Source organism: Pungitius pungitius, unplaced genomic scaffold (assembly GCF_949316345.1).
Source record: "Pungitius pungitius unplaced genomic scaffold, fPunPun2.1 scaffold_29, whole genome shotgun sequence".
Taxonomy (NCBI): Eukaryota; Metazoa; Chordata; class Actinopteri; order Perciformes; family Gasterosteidae; genus Pungitius; species Pungitius pungitius.
In genome coordinates this window covers 561,510-577,093 of record NW_026909812.1, presented here as the reverse complement: position 1 = coordinate 577,093, position 15,584 = coordinate 561,510, and the positions used below count along the sequence as shown (strand labels likewise).

Genomic DNA, 15,584 nt, shown 5'->3' with positions numbered 1-15,584 from the left:
ATGGTATGGACGTAAGCCACCTTTCATCTTCTTCCTATTGCATCTCTTCTACAATGTGATCAACTTTTTACAATTGTGTAGGTGTACAAGCTACGGCGCTGGGCGGCTTTCAGAGAGAGAAGTGAAAAAGCTTACGGCACCTGGGATTCCCAGGCGGTCTTCCATCCAGGTACTAACCAGGCCCTGCTCTGCTTAGCTTCCGAGATCAGACGAGATCGGGCGGAACCAGAGAGGTATGGCCGTAAGCTGCGTTTCAACTTTTTCCTAATCTTTTAAAACGTGTCAAAGATAATCAGAAGTTTCTTTTTCTAAAATTGAAGCAGTTCTTAGCATTGGCAAGAGAGGTTCCTAAAACCTGAAGGGAACTTTACTTTTCTTCACTGGTAAATCTAACATGTTTGGTTAGCACCTGTATTTCAACGGCTAAATTACAAACAATAGTATGCCAATCGTAAAATGTTGATCAACACTAATTTAGCAATCATGAAACGGAATCATTTTGGATAATATTGTCTAATTTCCTTTCATATCCAACGTTAAAACAGGTGTACAATCTGCGGCGCTCGGCGGCTTTCAGAGAGAGAAGTGAAAAAGCTTACGGCACCTGGGATTCCCAGGCGGTCTTCCATCCAGGTACTAACCAGGCCCTGCTCTGCTTAGCTTCCGAGATCAGACAAATCGGGCGGAACCAGAGAGGTATGGCCGTAAGCTGCTTTTTATCTTTTTCCTAATCCTTTATAATGCGTCAAAAAATTATGTCACGCCTGCCGTTGGCATCTTTGTGTGGGTTAAATAAGGGTATGCAAAGAAGGCTGTGACATCCTATGGCGAAAATTGGATGGACTAGAGAAGACCCGCCCAGGAGTCCCAGCCAATCGGTGGATGGCCATTGCAGTCCCCGCCACCTCAAATGGCCTGACGATGGTATGGACGTAAGCCACCTTTCATCTTCTTCCTATTGCATCTCTTCTACAATGTGATCAACTTTTTACAATTGTGTAGGTGTACAAGCTACGGCGCTGGGCGGCTTTCAGAGAGAGAAGTGAAAAAGCTTACGGCACCTGGGATTCCCAGGCGGTCTTCCATCCAGGTACTAACCAGTCCCTGCTCTGCTTAGCTTCCGAGATCAGACGAGATCGGGCGGAACCAGAGAGGTATGGCCGTAAGCTGCTTTTTATCTTTTTCCTAATCCTTTATAATGCGTCAAAAAATTATGTCACGCCTGCCGTTGGCATCTTTGTGTGGGTTAAATAAGGGTATGCAAAGAAGGCTGTGACATCCTATGGCGAAAATTGGATGGACTAGAGAAGACCCGCCCAGGAGTCCCAGCCAATCGGTGGATGGCCATTGCAGTCCCCGCCACCTCAAATGGCCTGATGATGGTATGGACGTAAGCCACCTTTCATCTTCTTCCTATTGCATCTCTTCTACAATGTGATAAACTTTTTACAATTGTGTAGGTGTACAAGCTACGGCGCTGGGCGGCTTTCAGAGAGAGAAGTGAAAATGCTTACGGCACCTGGGATTCCCAGGCGGTCTTCCATCCAGGTACTAACCAGGCCCTGCTCTGCTTAGCTTCCGAGATCAGACGAGATCGGGCGGAACCAGAGAGGTATGGCCGTAAGCTGCTCTTTATCTTTTTCCTAATCCTTTATAATGCGTCAAAAAATTATGTCACGCCTGCCATTGGCATCTTTGTGTGGGTTAAATAAGGGTATGCAAAGAAGGCTGTGACATCCTATGGCGAAAATTGGATGGACTAGAGAAGACCCGCCCAGGAGTCCCAGCCAATCGGTGGATGGCCATTGCAGTCCCTGCCACCTCAAATGGCCTGACGATGGTATGGACGTAAGCCACCTTTCATCTTCTTCCTATTGCATCTCTTCTACAATGTGATCAACTTTTTACAATTGTGTAGGTGTACAAGCTACGGCGCTGGGCGGCTTTCAGAGAGAGAAGTGAAAAAGCTTACGGCACCTGGGATTCCCAGGCGGTCTTCCATCCAGGTACTAACCAGGCCCTGCTCTGCTTAGCTTCCGAGATCAGACGAGATTGGGCGGAACCAGAGAGGTATGGCCGTAAACTGCTTTTCATCTTTTTCCTAATCCTTTAAAACGTGTCAAAGATAATCAGAAGTTTCTTTTTCTAAAATTGAAGCAGTTCTTAGCATTGGCAAGAGAGGTTCCTAAAACCTAAAGGGAACTTTACTTTTCTTCACTGGTAAATCTAACATGTTTGGTTAGCACCTGTATTTCAACGGCTAAATTACAAACAACAGTATGCCAATCGTAAATGTTGATCAACACCAATTTAGCAAACATGAAACGGAATCATGTTTGATAATATTGTCTAAATGCCTTTCATATCCAACGTTAAAACAACAATAAACATGCATCTCTTCAACAATGTGATATACTTTTTGTAATTTGTAGGTGTACAATCTGCGGCGCTCGGCGGCTTTCGGAGAGAGAAGTGAAAAAGCTTACGGCACCTGGGATTCCCAGGCGGTCTTCCATCCAGGTACTAACCAGGCCCTGCTCTGCTTAGCTTCCGAGATCAGACGAGATCGGGCGGAACCAGAGAGGTATGGCCGTAAGCTGCTTTTTATCTTTTTCCTAATCCTTTATAATGCGTCAAAAAATTATGTCACGCCTGCCGTTGGCATCTTTGTGTGGGTTAAATAAGGGTATGCAAAGAAGGCTGTGACATCCTATGGCGAAAATTGGATGGACTAGAGAAGACCCGCCCAGGAGTCCCAGCCAATCGGTGGATGGCCATTGCAGTCCCCGCCACCTCAAATGGCCTGACGATGGTATGGACGTAAGCCACCTTTCATCTTCTTCCTATTGCATCTCTTCTACAATGTGATCAACTTTTTACAATTGTGTAGGTGTACAAGCTACGGCGCTGGGCGGCTTTCAGAGAGAGAAGTGAAAAAGCTTACGGCACCTGGGATTCCCAGGCGGTCTTCCATCCAGGTACTAACCAGGCCCTGCTCTGCTTAGCTTCCGAGATCAGACGAGATCGGGCGGAACCAGAGAGGTATGGCCGTAAGCTGCTTTTTATCTTTTTCCTAATCCTTTATAATGCGTCAAAAATTTATGTCACGCCTGCCGTTGGCATCTTTGTGTGGGTTAAATAAGGGTATGCAAAGAAGGCTGTGACATCCTATGGCGAAAATTGGATGGACTAGAGAAGACCCGCACAGGAGTCCCAGCCAATCGGTGGATGGCCATTGCAGTCCCCGCCACCTCAAATGGCCTGACGATGGTATGGACGTAAGCCACCTTTCATCTTCTTCCTATTGCATCTCTTCTACAATGTGATCAACTTTTTACAATTGTGTAGGTGTACAAGCTACGGCGCTGGGCGGCTTTCAGAGAGAGAAGTGAAAAAGCTTACGGCACCTGGGATTCCCAGGCGGTCTTCCATCCAGGTACTAACCAGGCCCTGCTCTGCTTAGCTTCCGAGATCAGACGAGATCGGGCGGAACCAGAGAGGTATGGCCGTAAGCTGCGTTTCAACTTTTTCCTAATCCTTTAAAACGTGTCAAAGATAATCAGAAGTTTCTTTTTCTAAAATTGAAGCAGTTCTTAGCATTGGCAAGAGAGGTTCCTAAAACCTGAAGGGAACTTTACTTTTCTTCACTGGTAAATCTAACATGTTTGGTTAGCACCTGTATTTCAACGGCTAAATTACAAACAATAGTATGCCAATCGTAAAATGTTGATCAACACTAATTTAGCAATCATGAAACGGAATCATTTTGGATAATATTGTCTAATTTCCTTTCATATCCAACGTTAAAACAGGTGTACAATCTGCGGCGCTCGGCGGCTTTCAGAGAGAGAAGTGAAAAAGCTTACGGCACCTGGGATTCCCAGGCGGTCTTCCATCCAGGTACTAACCAGGCCCTGCTCTGCTTAGCTTCCGAGATCAGACAAATCGGGCGGAACCAGAGAGGTATGGCCGTAAGCTGCTTTTCATCTTTTTCCTAATCCTTTAAAACGTGTCAAAGATAATCAGAAGTTTCTTTTTCTAAAATTGAAGCAGTTCTTAGCATTGGCAAGAGAGGTTCCTAAAGCCTGAAGGTAACTTTACTTTTCTTCACTGGCAATTCTAACATGTTGGGTTAGCACCTGTATTTCAACGGCTAAATTACAAACAACAGTATGCCAATCGTAAATGTTGATCAACACTAATTTAGCAATCATGAAACGGAATCATTTTGGATAATATTGTCTAATTTCCTTTCATATCCAACGTTAAAACAGGTGTACAATCTGCGGCGCTCGGCGGCTTTCAGAGAGAGAAGTGAAAAAGCTTACGGCACCTGGGATTCCCAGGCGGTCTTCCATCCAGGTACTAACCAGGCCCTGCTCTGCTTAGCTTCCGAGATCAGACGAGATCGGGCGGAACCAGAGAGGTATGGCCGTAAGCTGCTCTTTATCTTTTTCCTAATCCTTTATAATGCGTCAAAAAATTATGTCACGCCTGCCATTGGCATCTTTGTGTGGGTTAAATAAGGGTATGCAAAGAAGGCTGTGACATCCTATGGCGAAAATTGGATGGACTAGAGAAGACCCGCCCAGGAGTCCCAGCCAATCGGTGGATGGCCATTGCAGTCCCTGCCACCTCAAATGGCCTGACGATGGTATGGACGTAAGCCACCTTTCATCTTCTTCCTATTGCATCTCTTCTACAATGTGATCAACTTTTTACAATTGTGTAGGTGTACAAGCTACGGCGCTGGGCGGCTTTCAGAGAGAGAAGTGAAAAAGCTTACGGCACCTGGGATTCCCAGGCGGTCTTCCATCCAGGTACTAACCAGGCCCTGCTCTGCTTAGCTTCCGAGATCAGACGAGATCGGGCGGAACCAGAGAGGTATGGCCGTAAACTGCTTTTCATCTTTTTCCTAATCCTTTAAAACGTGTCAAAGATAATCAGAAGTTTCTTTTTCTAAAATTGAAGCAGTTCTTAGCATTGGCAAGAGAGGTTCCTAAAACCTAAAGGGAACTTTACTTTTCTTCACTGGTAAATCTAACATGTTTGGTTAGCACCTGTATTTCAACGGCTAAATTACAAACAACAGTATGCCAATCGTAAATGTTGATCAACACCAATTTAGCAAACATGAAACGGAATCATGTTTGATAATATTGTCTAAATGCCTTTCATATCCAACGTTAAAACAACAATAAACATGCATCTCTTCAACAATGTGATATACTTTTTGTAATTTGTAGGTGTACAATCTGCGGCGCTCGGCGGCTTTCGGAGAGAGAAGTGAAAAAGCTTACGGCACCTGGGATTCCCAGGCGGTCTTCCATCCAGGTACTAACCAGGCCCTGCTCTGCTTAGCTTCCGAGATCAGACGAGATCGGGCGGAACCAGAGAGGTATGGCCGTAAGCTGCTTTTTATCTTTTTCCTAATCCTTTATAATGCGTCAAAAAATTATGTCACGCCTGCCGTTGGCATCTTTGTGTGGGTTAAATAAGGGTATGCAAAGAAGGCTGTGACATCCTATGGCGAAAATTGGATGGACTAGAGAAGACCCGCCCAGGAGTCCCAGCCAATCGGTGGATGGCCATTGCAGTCCCCGCCACCTCAAATGGCCTGACGATGGTATGGACGTAAGCCACCTTTCATCTTCTTCCTATTGCATCTCTTCTACAATGTGATCAACTTTTTACAATTGTGTAGGTGTACAAGCTACGGCGCTGGGCGGCTTTCAGAGAGAGAAGTGAAAAAGCTTACGGCACCTGGGATTCCCAGGCGGTCTTCCATCCAGGTACTAACCAGGCCCTGCTCTGCTTAGCTTCCGAGATCAGACGAGATCGGGCGGAACCAGAGAGGTATGGCCGTAAGCTGCTTTTTATCTTTTTCCTAATCCTTTATAATGCGTCAAAAATTTATGTCACGCCTGCCGTTGGCATCTTTGTGTGGGTTAAATAAGGGTATGCAAAGAAGGCTGTGACATCCTATGGCGAAAATTGGATGGACTAGAGAAGACCCGCACAGGAGTCCCAGCCAATCGGTGGATGGCCATTGCAGTCCCCGCCACCTCAAATGGCCTGACGATGGTATGGACGTAAGCCACCTTTCATCTTCTTCCTATTGCATCTCTTCTACAATGTGATCAACTTTTTACAATTGTGTAGGTGTACAAGCTACGGCGCTGGGCGGCTTTCAGAGAGAGAAGTGAAAAAGCTTACGGCACCTGGGATTCCCAGGCGGTCTTCCATCCAGGTACTAACCAGGCCCTGCTCTGCTTAGCTTCCGAGATCAGACGAGATCGGGCGGAACCAGAGAGGTATGGCCGTAAGCTGCGTTTCAACTTTTTCCTAATCCTTTAAAACGTGTCAAAGATAATCAGAAGTTTCTTTTTCTAAAATTGAAGCAGTTCTTAGCATTGGCAAGAGAGGTTCCTAAAACCTGAAGGGAACTTTACTTTTCTTCACTGGTAAATCTAACATGTTTGGTTAGCACCTGTATTTCAACGGCTAAATTACAAACAAAAGTATGCCAATCGTAAAATGTTGATCAACACTAATTTAGCAATCATGAAACGGAATCATTTTGGATAATATTGTCTAATTTCCTTTCATATCCAACGTTAAAACAGGTGTACAATCTGCGGCGCTCGGCGGCTTTCAGAGAGAGAAGTGAAAAAGCTTACGGCACCTGGGATTCCCAGGCGGTCTTCCATCCAGGTACTAACCAGGCCCTGCTCTGCTTAGCTTCCGAGATCAGACAAATCGGGCGGAACCAGAGAGGTATGGCCGTAAGCTGCTTTTCATCTTTTTCCTAATCCTTTAAAACGTGTCAAAGATAATCAGAAGTTTCTTTTTCTAAAATTGAAGCAGTTCTTAGCATTGGCAAGAGAGGTTCCTAAAGCCTGAAGGTAACTTTACTTTTCTTCACTGGCAATTCTAACATGTTGGGTTAGCACCTGTATTTCAACGGCTAAATTACAAACAACAGTATGCCAATCGTAAATGTTGATCAACACTAATTTAGCAATCATGAAACGGAATCATTTTGGATAATATTGTCTAATTTCCTTTCATATCCAACGTTAAAACAGGTGTACAATCTGCGGCGCTCGGCGGCTTTCAGAGAGAGAAGTGAAAAAGCTTACGGCACCTGGGATTCCCAGGCGGTCTTCCATCCAGGTACTAACCAGTCCCTGCTCTGCTTAGCTTCCGAGATCAGACGAGATCGGGCGGAACCAGAGAGGTATGGCCGTAAGCTGCTTTTTATCTTTTTCCTAATCCTTTATAATGCGTCAAAAAATTATGTCACGCCTGCCGTTGGCATCTTTGTGTGGGTTAAATAAGGGTATGCAAAGAAGGCTGTGACATCCTATGGCGAAAATTGGATGGACTAGAGAAGACCCGCCCAGGAGTCCCAGCCAATCGGTGGATGGCCATTGCAGTCCCCGCCACCTCAAATGGCCTGATGATGGTATGGACGTAAGCCACCTTTCATCTTCTTCCTATTGCATCTCTTCTACAATGTGATAAACTTTTTACAATTGTGTAGGTGTACAAGCTACGGCGCTGGGCGGCTTTCAGAGAGAGAAGTGAAAAAGCTTACGGCACCTGGGATTCCCAGGCGGTCTTCCATCCAGGTACTAACCAGGCCCTGCTCTGCTTAGCTTCCGAGATCAGACGAGATCGAGCGGAACCAGAGAGGTATGGCCGTAAGCTGCTTTTTATCTTTTTCCTAATCCTTTATAATGCGTCAAAAAATTATGTCACGCCTGCCGTTGGCATCTTTGTGTGGGTTAAATAAGGGTATGCAAAGAAGGCTGTGACATCCTATGGCGAAAATTGGATGGACTAGAGAAGACCCGCCCAGGAGTCCAAGCCAATCGGTGGATGGCCATTGCAGTCCCCGCCACCTCAAATGGCCTGACGATGGTATGGACGTAAGCCACCTTTCATCTTCTTCCTATTGCATCTCTTCTACAATGTGATCAACTTTTTAGAATTGTGTAGGTGTACAAGCTACGGCGCTGGGCGGCTTTCAGAGAGAGAAGTGAAAAAGCTTACGGCACCTGGGATTCCCAGGCGGTCTTCCATCCAGGTACTAACCAGGCCCTGGTCTGCTTAGCTTCCGAGATCAGACGAGATCGGGCGGAACCAAAGAGGTATGGCCGTAAGCTGCTTTTTATCTTTTTCCTAATCCTTTATAATGCGTCAAAAAATTATGTCACGCCTGCCGTTGGCATCTTTGTGTGGGTTAAATAAGGGTATGCAAAGAAGGCTGTGACATCCTATGGCGAAAATTGGATGGACTAGAGAAGACCCGCCCAGGAGTCCCAGCCAATCGGTGGATGGCCATTGCAGTCCCCGCCACCTCAAATGGCCTGACGATGGTATGGACGTAAGCCACCTTTCATCTTCTTCCTATTGCATCTCTTCTACAATGTGATCAACTTTTTACAATTGTGTAGGTGTACAAGCTACGGCGCTGGGCGGCTTTCAGAGAGAGAAGTGAAAAAGCTTACGGCACCTGGGATTCCCAGGCGGTCTTCCATCCAGGTACTAACCAGGCCCTGCTCTGCTTAGCTTCCGAGATCAGACGAGATCGGGCGGAACCAGAGAGGTATGGCCGTAAGCTGCTTTTCATCTTTTTCCTAATCCTTTAAAACGTGTCAAAGATAATCAGAAGTTTCTTTTTCTAAAATTGAAGCAGTTCTTAGCATTGGCAAGAGAGGTTCCTAAAACCTAAAGGGAACTTTACTTTTCTTCACTGGTAAATCTAACATGTTTGGTTAGCAACTGTATTTCAACGGCTAAATTACAAACAAAAGTATGCCAATTGTTAAATGTTGATCAACACTAATTTAGCAACCATGAAACGGAATCATGTTTGATAATATTGTCTAAATGCCTTTCATATCCAACGTTAAAACAACAATAAACATGCATCTCTTCAACAATGTGATATACTTTTTGTAATTTGTAGGTGTACAATCTGCGGCGCTCTGCAGCTTTCAGAGAGAAGTGAAAAAGCTTACGGCACCTGGGATTCCCAGGCAGTCTTCCATCCAGGTACTAACCAGGCCCTGCTCTGCTTAGCTTCCGAGATCAGACGAGATCGGGCGGAACCAGAGAGGTATGGCCGTAAGCTGCTTTTTATCTTTTTCCTAATCCTTTATAATGCGTCAAAGATAATCAGAAGAGTTTCTTTTTCAAAAATTGAAGCAGTTCTTAGGATTGGCAAGAGAGGTTTCTAAAACCTGAAGGTAACTTTACTTTTCTTCACTGGCAATTCTAACATGTTGGGTTAGCACCTGTATTTCAACGGCTAAATTACAAACAAAAGTATGCCAATTGTTAAATGTTGATCAACACCAATTTAGCAATCATGAAACGGAATCATTTTGGATAATATTGTCTAATTTCCTTTCATATCCAACGTTAAAACAACACTAAACATGCATCTCTTCAACAATGTGATATACTTTTTGTAATTTGTAGGTGTACAATCTGCGGCGCTCTGCAGCTTTCAGAGAGAAGTGAAAAAGCTTACGGCACCTGGGATTCCCAGGCGGTCTTCCATCCAGGTACTAACCAGGCCCTGCTCTGCTTGGCTTCCGAGATCAGACGAGATCGGGCGGAACCAGAGAGGTATGGCCGTAAGCTGCTTTTTATCTTTTTCCTAATCCTTTATAATGCGTCAAAAAATTATGTCACGCCTGCCGTTGGCATCTTTGTGTGGGTTAAATAAGGGTATGCAAAGAAGGCTGTGACATCCTATGGCGAAAATTGGATGGACTAGAGAAGACCCGCCCAGGAGTCCCAGCCAATCGGTGGATGGCCATTGCAGTCCCCGCCACCTCAAATGGCCTGATGATGGTATGGACGTAAGCCACCTTTCATCTTCTTCCTATTGCATCTCTTCTACAATGTGATAAACTTTTTACAATTGTGTAGGTGTACAAGCTACGGCGCTGGGCGGCTTTCAGAGAGAGAAGTGAAAAAGCTTACGGCACCTGGGATTCCCAGGCGGTCTTCCATCCAGGTACTAACCAGGCCCTGCTCTGCTTAGCTTCCGAGATCAGACGAGATCGGGCGGAACCAGAGAGGTATGGCCGTAAGCTGCTTTTTATCTTTTTCCTAATCCTTTATAATGCGTCAAAAAATTATGTCACGCCTGCCGTTGGCATCTTTGTGTGGGTTAAATAAGGGTATGCAAAGAAGGCTGTGACATCCTATGGCGAAAATTGGATGGACTAGAGAAGACCCGCCCAGGAGTCCCAGCCAATCGGTGGATGGCCATTGCAGTCCCCGCCACCTCAAATGGCCTGATGATGGTATGGACGTAAGCCACCTTTCATCTTCTTCCTATTGCATCTCTTCTACAATGTGATAAACTTTTTACAATTGTGTAGGTGTACAAGCTACGGCGCTGGGCGGCTTTCAGAGAGAGAAGTGAAAAAGCTTACGGCACCTGGGATTCCCAGGCGGTCTTCCATCCAGGTACTAACCAGGCCCTGCTCTGCTTAGCTTCCGAGATCAGACGAGATCGGGCGGAACCAGAGAGGTATGGCCGTAAGCTGCTTTTTATCTTTTTCCTAATCCTTTATAATGCGTCAAAGATAATCAGAAGAGTTTCTTTTTCTAAAATTGAAGCAGTTCTTAGGATTGGCAAGAGAGGTTTCTAAAACCTGAAGGTAACTTTACTTTTCTTCACTGGCAATTCTAACATGTTGGGTTAGCACCTGTATTTCAACGGCTAAATTACAAACAAAAGTATGCCAATTGTTAAATGTTGATCAACACTAATTTAGCAACCATGAAACGGAATCATTTTGGATAATATTGTCTAATTGCCTTTCATATCCAACGTTAAAACAACACTAAACATGCATCTCTTCAACAATGTGATATACTTTTTGTAATTTGTAGGTGTACAATCTGCGGCGCTCGGCGGCTTTCGGTGAGAGAAGTGAAAAAGCTTACGGCACCTGGGATTCCCAGGCGGTCTTCCATCCAGGTACTAACCAGGCCCCGCTCTGCTTAGCTTCCGAGATCAGACGAGATCGGGCGGAACCAGAGAGGTATGGCCGTAAGCTGCTTTTTATCTTTTTCCTAATCCTTTATAATGCGTCAAAAAATTATGTCACGCCTGCCGTTGGCATCTTTGTGTGGGTTAAATAAGGGTATGCAAAGAAGGCTGTGACATCCTATGGCGAAAATTGGATGGACTAGAGAAGACCCGCCCAGGAGTCCCAGCCAATCGGTGGATGGCCATTGCAGTCCCCGCCACCTCAAATGGCCTGATGATGGTATGGACGTAAGCCACCTTTCATCTTCTTCCTATTGCATCTCTTCTACAATGTGATCAACTTTTTACAATTGTGTAGGTGTACAAGCTACGGCGCTGGGCGGCTTTCAGAGAGAGAAGTGAAAAAGCTTACGGCACCTGGGATTCCCAGGCGGTCTTCCATCCAGGTACTAACCAGGCCCTGCTCTGCTTAGCTTCCGAGATCAGACGAGATCGGGCGGAACCAGAGAGGTATGGCCGTAAGCTGCTTTTTATCTTTTTCCTAATCCTTTATAATGCGTCAAAGATAATCAGAAGAGTTTCTTTTTCTAAAATTGAAGCAGTTCTTAGGATTGGCAAGAGAGGTTTCTAAAACCTGAAGGTAACTTTACTTTTCTTCACTGGCAATTCTAACATGTTGGGTTAGCACCTGTATTTCAACGGCTAAATTACAAACAAAAGTATGCCAATTGTTAAATGTTGATCAACACTAATTTAGCAACCATGAAACGGAATCATTTTGGATAATATTGTCTAATTGCCTTTCATATCCAACGTTAAAACAACACTAAACATGCATCTCTTCAACAATGTGATATACTTTTTGTAATTTGTAGGTGTACAATCTGCGGCGCTCGGCGGCTTTCGGTGAGAGAAGTGAAAAAGCTTACGGCACCTGGGATTCCCAGGCGGTCTTCCATCCAGGTACTAACCAGGCCCTGCTCTGCTTAGCTTCCGAGATCAGACGAGATCGGGCGGAACCAGAGAGGTATGGCCGTAAGCTGCTTTTTATCTTTTTCCTAATCCTTTATAATGCGTCAAAAAATTATGTCACGCCTGCCGTTGGCATCTTTGTGTGGGTTAAATAAGGGTATGCAAAGAAGGCTGTGACATCCTATGGCGAAAATTGGATGGACTAGAGAAGACCCGCCCAGGAGTCCCAGCCAATCGGTGGATGGCCATTGCAGTCCCCGCCACCTCAAATGGCCTGATGATGGTATGGACGTAAGCCACCTTTCATCTTCTTCCTATTGCATCTCTTCTACAATGTGATCAACTTTTTACAATTGTGTAGGTGTACAAGCTACGGCGCTGGGCGGCTTTCAGAGAGAGAAGTGAAAAAGCTTACGGCACCTGGGATTCCCAGGCGGTCTTCCATCCAGGTACTAACCAGGCCCTGCTCTGCTTAGCTTCCGAGATCAGACGAGATCGGGCGGAACCAGAGAGGTATGGCCGTAAGCTGCTTTTCATCTTTTTCCTAATCCTTTAAAACATGTCAAAGATAATCAGAAGTTTCTTTTTCTAAAATTGAAGCAGTTCTTAGCATTGGCAAGAGAGGTTCCTAAAACCTGAAGGGAACTTTACTTTTCTTCACTGGTAAATCTAACATGTTTGGTTAGCACCTGTATTTCAACGGCTAAATTACAAACAATAGTATGCCAATCGTAAAATGTTGATCAACACCAATTTAGCAATCATGAAACGGAATCATTTTGGATAATATTGTCTAATTTCCTTTCATATCCAACGTTAAAACAACACTAAACATGCATCTCTTCAACAATGTGATATACTTTTTGTAATTTGTAGGTGTACAATCTGCGGCGCTCTGCAGCTTTCAGAGAGAAGTGAAAAAGCTTACGGCACCTGGGATTCCCAGGCGGTCTTCCATCCAGGTACTAACCAGGCCCTGCTCTGCTTAGCTTCCGAGATCAGACGAGATCGGGCGGAACCAGAGAGGTATGGCCGTAAGCTGCTTTTTATCTTTTTCCTAATCCTTTATAATGCGTCAAAGATAATCAGAAGAGTTTCTTTTTCTAAAATTGAAGCAGTTCTTAGGATTGGCAAGAGAGGTTTCTAAAACCTGAAGGTAACTTTACTTTTCTTCACTGGCAATTCTAACATGTTGGGTTAGCACCTGTATTTCAACGGCTAAATTACAAACAAAAGTATGCCAATTGTTAAATGTTGATCAACACTAATTTAGCAACCATGAAACGGAATCATTTTGGATAATATTGTCTAATTGCCTTTCATATCCAACGTTAAAACAACACTAAACATGCATCTCTTCAACAATGTGATATACTTTTTGTAATTTGTAGGTGTACAATCTGCGGCGCTCGGCGGCTTTCGGTGAGAGAAGTGAAAAAGCTTACGGCACCTGGGATTCCCAGGCGGTCTTCCATCCAGGTACTAACCAGGCCCCGCTCTGCTTAGCTTCCGAGATCAGACGAGATCGGGCGGAACCAGAGAGGTATGGCCGTAAGCTGCTTTTTATCTTTTTCCTAATCCTTTATAATGCGTCAAAAAATTATGTCACGCCTGCCGTTGGCATCTTTGTGTGGGTTAAATAAGGGTATGCAAAGAAGGCTGTGACATCCTATGGCGAAAATTGGATGGACTAGAGAAGACCCGCCCAGGAGTCCCAGCCAATCGGTGGATGGCCATTGCAGTCCCCGCCACCTCAAATGGCCTGACGATGGTATGGACGTAAGCCACCTTTCATCTTCTTCCTATTGCATCTCTTCTACAATGTGATCAACTTTTTACAATTGTGTAGGTGTACAAGCTACGGCGCTGGGCGGCTTTCAGAGAGAGAAGTGAAAAAGCTTACGGCACCTGGGATTCCCAGGCGGTCTTCCATCCAGGTACTAACCAGGCCCTGCTCTGCTTAGCTTCCGAGATCAGACGAGATCGGGCGGAACCAGAGAGGTATGGCCGTAAGCTGCTTTTCAACTTTTTCCTAATCCTTTAAAACGTGTCAAAGATAATCAGAAGTTTCTTTTTCTAAAATTGAAGCAGTTCTTAGCATTGACAAGAGAGGTTCCTAAAACCTGAAGGGAACTTTACTTTTCTTCACTGGTAAATCTAACATGTTTGGTTAGCACCTGTATTTCAACGGCTAAATTACAAACAATAGTATGCCAATCGTAAATGTTGATCAACACCAATTTAGCAAACATGAAACGGAATCATTTTGGATAATATTGTCTAATTTCCTTTCATATCCAACGTTAAAACAACACTAAACATGCATCTCTTCAACAATGTGATATACTTTTTGTAATTTGTAGGTGTACAATCTGCGGCGCTCTGCAGCTTTCAGAGAGAAGTGAAAAACTCTTCTGATTATCTTTGACGCATTATAAAGGATTAGGAAAAAGATGAAAAGCAGCTTACGGTCATACCTCTCTGGTTCCGCCCGATCTCGTCTGATCTCGGAAGCTAAGCAGAGCAGGGCCTGGTTAGTACCTGGATGGAAGACCGCCTGGGAATCCCAGGTGCTGTAAGCTTTTTCACTTCTCTCTCTGAAAGCCGCCCAGCGCCGTAGCTTGTACACCTACACAATTGTAAAAAGTTTATCACATTGTAGAAGAGATGCAATAGGAAGAAGATGAAAGGTGGCTTACGTCCATACCATCGTCAGGCCATTTGAGGTGGCGGGGACTGCAATGGCCATCCACCGATTGGCTGGGACTCCTGGGCGGGTCTTCTCTAGTCCATCCAATTTTCGCCATAGGATGTCACAGCCTTCTTTGCATACCCTTATTTAACCCACACAAAGATGCCAACGGCAGGCGTGACATAATTTTTTGACGCATTATAAAGGATTAGGAAAAAGATAAAAAGCAGCTTACGGCCATACCTCTCTGGTTCCGCCCGATCTCGTCTGATCTCGGAAGCTAAGCAGAGCAGGGCCTGGTTAGTACCTGGATGGAAGACCGCCTGGGAATCCCAGGTGCCGTAAGCTTTTTCACTTCTCTCTGAAAGCTGCAGAGCGCCGCAGATTGTACACCTACAAATTACAAAAAGTATATCACATTGTTGAAGAGATGCATGTTTATTGTTGTTTTAACGTTGGATATGAAAGGCATTTAGACAATATTATCAAACATGATTCCGTTTCATGGTTGCTAAATTAGTGTTGATCAACATTTAACAATTGGCATACTTTTGTTTGTAATTTAGCCGTTGAAATACAGGTGCTAACCAAACATGTTAGATTTACCAGTGAAGAAAAGTAAAGTTCCCTTTAGGTTTTAGGAACCTCTCTTGCCAATGCTAAGAACTGCTTCAATTTTAGAAAAAGAAACTTCTGATTATCTTTGACACGTTTTAAAGGATTAGGAAAAAGTTGAAAAGCAGCTTACCGCCATACCTCTCTGGTACCGCCCGATCTCGTCTGATCTCGGAAGCTAAGCAGAGCAGGGCCTGGTTAGTACCTGGATGGAAGACCGCCTGGGAATCCCAGGTGCCGTAAGCTTTTTCACTTCTCTCTCTGAAAGCCGCCCAGCGCCGT

The 15,584-nt window shown here is 44.8% G+C and overlaps 30 non-coding genes and 3 pseudogenes across 30 annotated transcripts; 3 read left to right on the top strand and 30 right to left on the bottom strand.

Annotated features, from left to right (window-relative positions):
* Window positions 1–128: 128 nt before the first annotated feature.
* LOC134111021 (5S ribosomal RNA) lies at window positions 129–247 on the bottom strand. Its single transcript, XR_009944404.1, has one exon. It is a non-coding gene; the product is annotated as a 5S ribosomal RNA (ribosomal RNA).
* A 345-nt stretch (window positions 248–592) lies between these two features.
* On the bottom strand, window positions 593–710 carry LOC134111446 (5S ribosomal RNA; annotated as a pseudogene).
* A 339-nt stretch (window positions 711–1,049) lies between these two features.
* On the bottom strand, window positions 1,050–1,168 carry LOC134111406 (5S ribosomal RNA). The gene has a single exon (XR_009944789.1). It is a non-coding gene; the product is annotated as a 5S ribosomal RNA (ribosomal RNA).
* Window positions 1,169–1,507: 339 nt separating this feature from the next.
* Window positions 1,508–1,626, bottom strand: LOC134111044 (5S ribosomal RNA). The gene has a single exon (XR_009944427.1). It is a non-coding gene; the product is annotated as a 5S ribosomal RNA (ribosomal RNA).
* Window positions 1,627–1,965: 339 nt separating this feature from the next.
* LOC134111414 (5S ribosomal RNA) lies at window positions 1,966–2,084 on the bottom strand. Its single transcript, XR_009944797.1, has one exon. It is a non-coding gene; the product is annotated as a 5S ribosomal RNA (ribosomal RNA).
* Window positions 2,085–2,479: 395 nt separating this feature from the next.
* LOC134111019 (5S ribosomal RNA) lies at window positions 2,480–2,598 on the bottom strand. Its single transcript, XR_009944402.1, has one exon. It is a non-coding gene; the product is annotated as a 5S ribosomal RNA (ribosomal RNA).
* A 339-nt stretch (window positions 2,599–2,937) lies between these two features.
* On the bottom strand, window positions 2,938–3,056 carry LOC134111018 (5S ribosomal RNA). The gene has a single exon (XR_009944401.1). It is a non-coding gene; the product is annotated as a 5S ribosomal RNA (ribosomal RNA).
* A 339-nt stretch (window positions 3,057–3,395) lies between these two features.
* Window positions 3,396–3,514, bottom strand: LOC134111017 (5S ribosomal RNA). Its single transcript, XR_009944400.1, has one exon. It is a non-coding gene; the product is annotated as a 5S ribosomal RNA (ribosomal RNA).
* A 345-nt stretch (window positions 3,515–3,859) lies between these two features.
* On the bottom strand, window positions 3,860–3,977 carry LOC134111445 (5S ribosomal RNA; annotated as a pseudogene).
* Window positions 3,978–4,321: 344 nt separating this feature from the next.
* Window positions 4,322–4,440, bottom strand: LOC134111016 (5S ribosomal RNA). The gene has a single exon (XR_009944399.1). It is a non-coding gene; the product is annotated as a 5S ribosomal RNA (ribosomal RNA).
* Window positions 4,441–4,779: 339 nt separating this feature from the next.
* LOC134111065 (5S ribosomal RNA) lies at window positions 4,780–4,898 on the bottom strand. Its single transcript, XR_009944448.1, has one exon. It is a non-coding gene; the product is annotated as a 5S ribosomal RNA (ribosomal RNA).
* Window positions 4,899–5,293: 395 nt separating this feature from the next.
* On the bottom strand, window positions 5,294–5,412 carry LOC134111015 (5S ribosomal RNA). The gene has a single exon (XR_009944398.1). It is a non-coding gene; the product is annotated as a 5S ribosomal RNA (ribosomal RNA).
* Window positions 5,413–5,751: 339 nt separating this feature from the next.
* On the bottom strand, window positions 5,752–5,870 carry LOC134111014 (5S ribosomal RNA). Its single transcript, XR_009944397.1, has one exon. It is a non-coding gene; the product is annotated as a 5S ribosomal RNA (ribosomal RNA).
* Window positions 5,871–6,209: 339 nt separating this feature from the next.
* On the bottom strand, window positions 6,210–6,328 carry LOC134111013 (5S ribosomal RNA). Its single transcript, XR_009944396.1, has one exon. It is a non-coding gene; the product is annotated as a 5S ribosomal RNA (ribosomal RNA).
* Window positions 6,329–6,673: 345 nt separating this feature from the next.
* Window positions 6,674–6,791, bottom strand: LOC134111444 (5S ribosomal RNA; annotated as a pseudogene).
* Window positions 6,792–7,135: 344 nt separating this feature from the next.
* LOC134111405 (5S ribosomal RNA) lies at window positions 7,136–7,254 on the bottom strand. The gene has a single exon (XR_009944788.1). It is a non-coding gene; the product is annotated as a 5S ribosomal RNA (ribosomal RNA).
* Window positions 7,255–7,593: 339 nt separating this feature from the next.
* LOC134111151 (5S ribosomal RNA) lies at window positions 7,594–7,712 on the bottom strand. Its single transcript, XR_009944534.1, has one exon. It is a non-coding gene; the product is annotated as a 5S ribosomal RNA (ribosomal RNA).
* Window positions 7,713–8,051: 339 nt separating this feature from the next.
* Window positions 8,052–8,170, bottom strand: LOC134111411 (5S ribosomal RNA). Its single transcript, XR_009944794.1, has one exon. It is a non-coding gene; the product is annotated as a 5S ribosomal RNA (ribosomal RNA).
* Window positions 8,171–8,509: 339 nt separating this feature from the next.
* On the bottom strand, window positions 8,510–8,628 carry LOC134111012 (5S ribosomal RNA). Its single transcript, XR_009944395.1, has one exon. It is a non-coding gene; the product is annotated as a 5S ribosomal RNA (ribosomal RNA).
* A 394-nt stretch (window positions 8,629–9,022) lies between these two features.
* LOC134111188 (5S ribosomal RNA) lies at window positions 9,023–9,141 on the bottom strand. Its single transcript, XR_009944570.1, has one exon. It is a non-coding gene; the product is annotated as a 5S ribosomal RNA (ribosomal RNA).
* A 396-nt stretch (window positions 9,142–9,537) lies between these two features.
* LOC134111155 (5S ribosomal RNA) lies at window positions 9,538–9,656 on the bottom strand. Its single transcript, XR_009944538.1, has one exon. It is a non-coding gene; the product is annotated as a 5S ribosomal RNA (ribosomal RNA).
* Window positions 9,657–9,995: 339 nt separating this feature from the next.
* Window positions 9,996–10,114, bottom strand: LOC134111011 (5S ribosomal RNA). Its single transcript, XR_009944394.1, has one exon. It is a non-coding gene; the product is annotated as a 5S ribosomal RNA (ribosomal RNA).
* Window positions 10,115–10,453: 339 nt separating this feature from the next.
* On the bottom strand, window positions 10,454–10,572 carry LOC134111010 (5S ribosomal RNA). Its single transcript, XR_009944393.1, has one exon. It is a non-coding gene; the product is annotated as a 5S ribosomal RNA (ribosomal RNA).
* A 398-nt stretch (window positions 10,573–10,970) lies between these two features.
* Window positions 10,971–11,089, bottom strand: LOC134111060 (5S ribosomal RNA). The gene has a single exon (XR_009944443.1). It is a non-coding gene; the product is annotated as a 5S ribosomal RNA (ribosomal RNA).
* Window positions 11,090–11,428: 339 nt separating this feature from the next.
* Window positions 11,429–11,547, bottom strand: LOC134111008 (5S ribosomal RNA). The gene has a single exon (XR_009944391.1). It is a non-coding gene; the product is annotated as a 5S ribosomal RNA (ribosomal RNA).
* Window positions 11,548–11,945: 398 nt separating this feature from the next.
* Window positions 11,946–12,064, bottom strand: LOC134111007 (5S ribosomal RNA). Its single transcript, XR_009944390.1, has one exon. It is a non-coding gene; the product is annotated as a 5S ribosomal RNA (ribosomal RNA).
* A 339-nt stretch (window positions 12,065–12,403) lies between these two features.
* Window positions 12,404–12,522, bottom strand: LOC134111006 (5S ribosomal RNA). The gene has a single exon (XR_009944389.1). It is a non-coding gene; the product is annotated as a 5S ribosomal RNA (ribosomal RNA).
* A 394-nt stretch (window positions 12,523–12,916) lies between these two features.
* LOC134111005 (5S ribosomal RNA) lies at window positions 12,917–13,035 on the bottom strand. Its single transcript, XR_009944388.1, has one exon. It is a non-coding gene; the product is annotated as a 5S ribosomal RNA (ribosomal RNA).
* Window positions 13,036–13,433: 398 nt separating this feature from the next.
* LOC134111059 (5S ribosomal RNA) lies at window positions 13,434–13,552 on the bottom strand. Its single transcript, XR_009944442.1, has one exon. It is a non-coding gene; the product is annotated as a 5S ribosomal RNA (ribosomal RNA).
* Window positions 13,553–13,891: 339 nt separating this feature from the next.
* On the bottom strand, window positions 13,892–14,010 carry LOC134111004 (5S ribosomal RNA). The gene has a single exon (XR_009944387.1). It is a non-coding gene; the product is annotated as a 5S ribosomal RNA (ribosomal RNA).
* A 448-nt stretch (window positions 14,011–14,458) lies between these two features.
* On the top strand, window positions 14,459–14,577 carry LOC134111147 (5S ribosomal RNA). Its single transcript, XR_009944530.1, has one exon. It is a non-coding gene; the product is annotated as a 5S ribosomal RNA (ribosomal RNA).
* A 339-nt stretch (window positions 14,578–14,916) lies between these two features.
* Window positions 14,917–15,035, top strand: LOC134111003 (5S ribosomal RNA). Its single transcript, XR_009944386.1, has one exon. It is a non-coding gene; the product is annotated as a 5S ribosomal RNA (ribosomal RNA).
* A 394-nt stretch (window positions 15,036–15,429) lies between these two features.
* On the top strand, window positions 15,430–15,548 carry LOC134111213 (5S ribosomal RNA). The gene has a single exon (XR_009944595.1). It is a non-coding gene; the product is annotated as a 5S ribosomal RNA (ribosomal RNA).
* The last annotated feature ends 36 nt before the right edge of the window (window positions 15,549–15,584 follow it).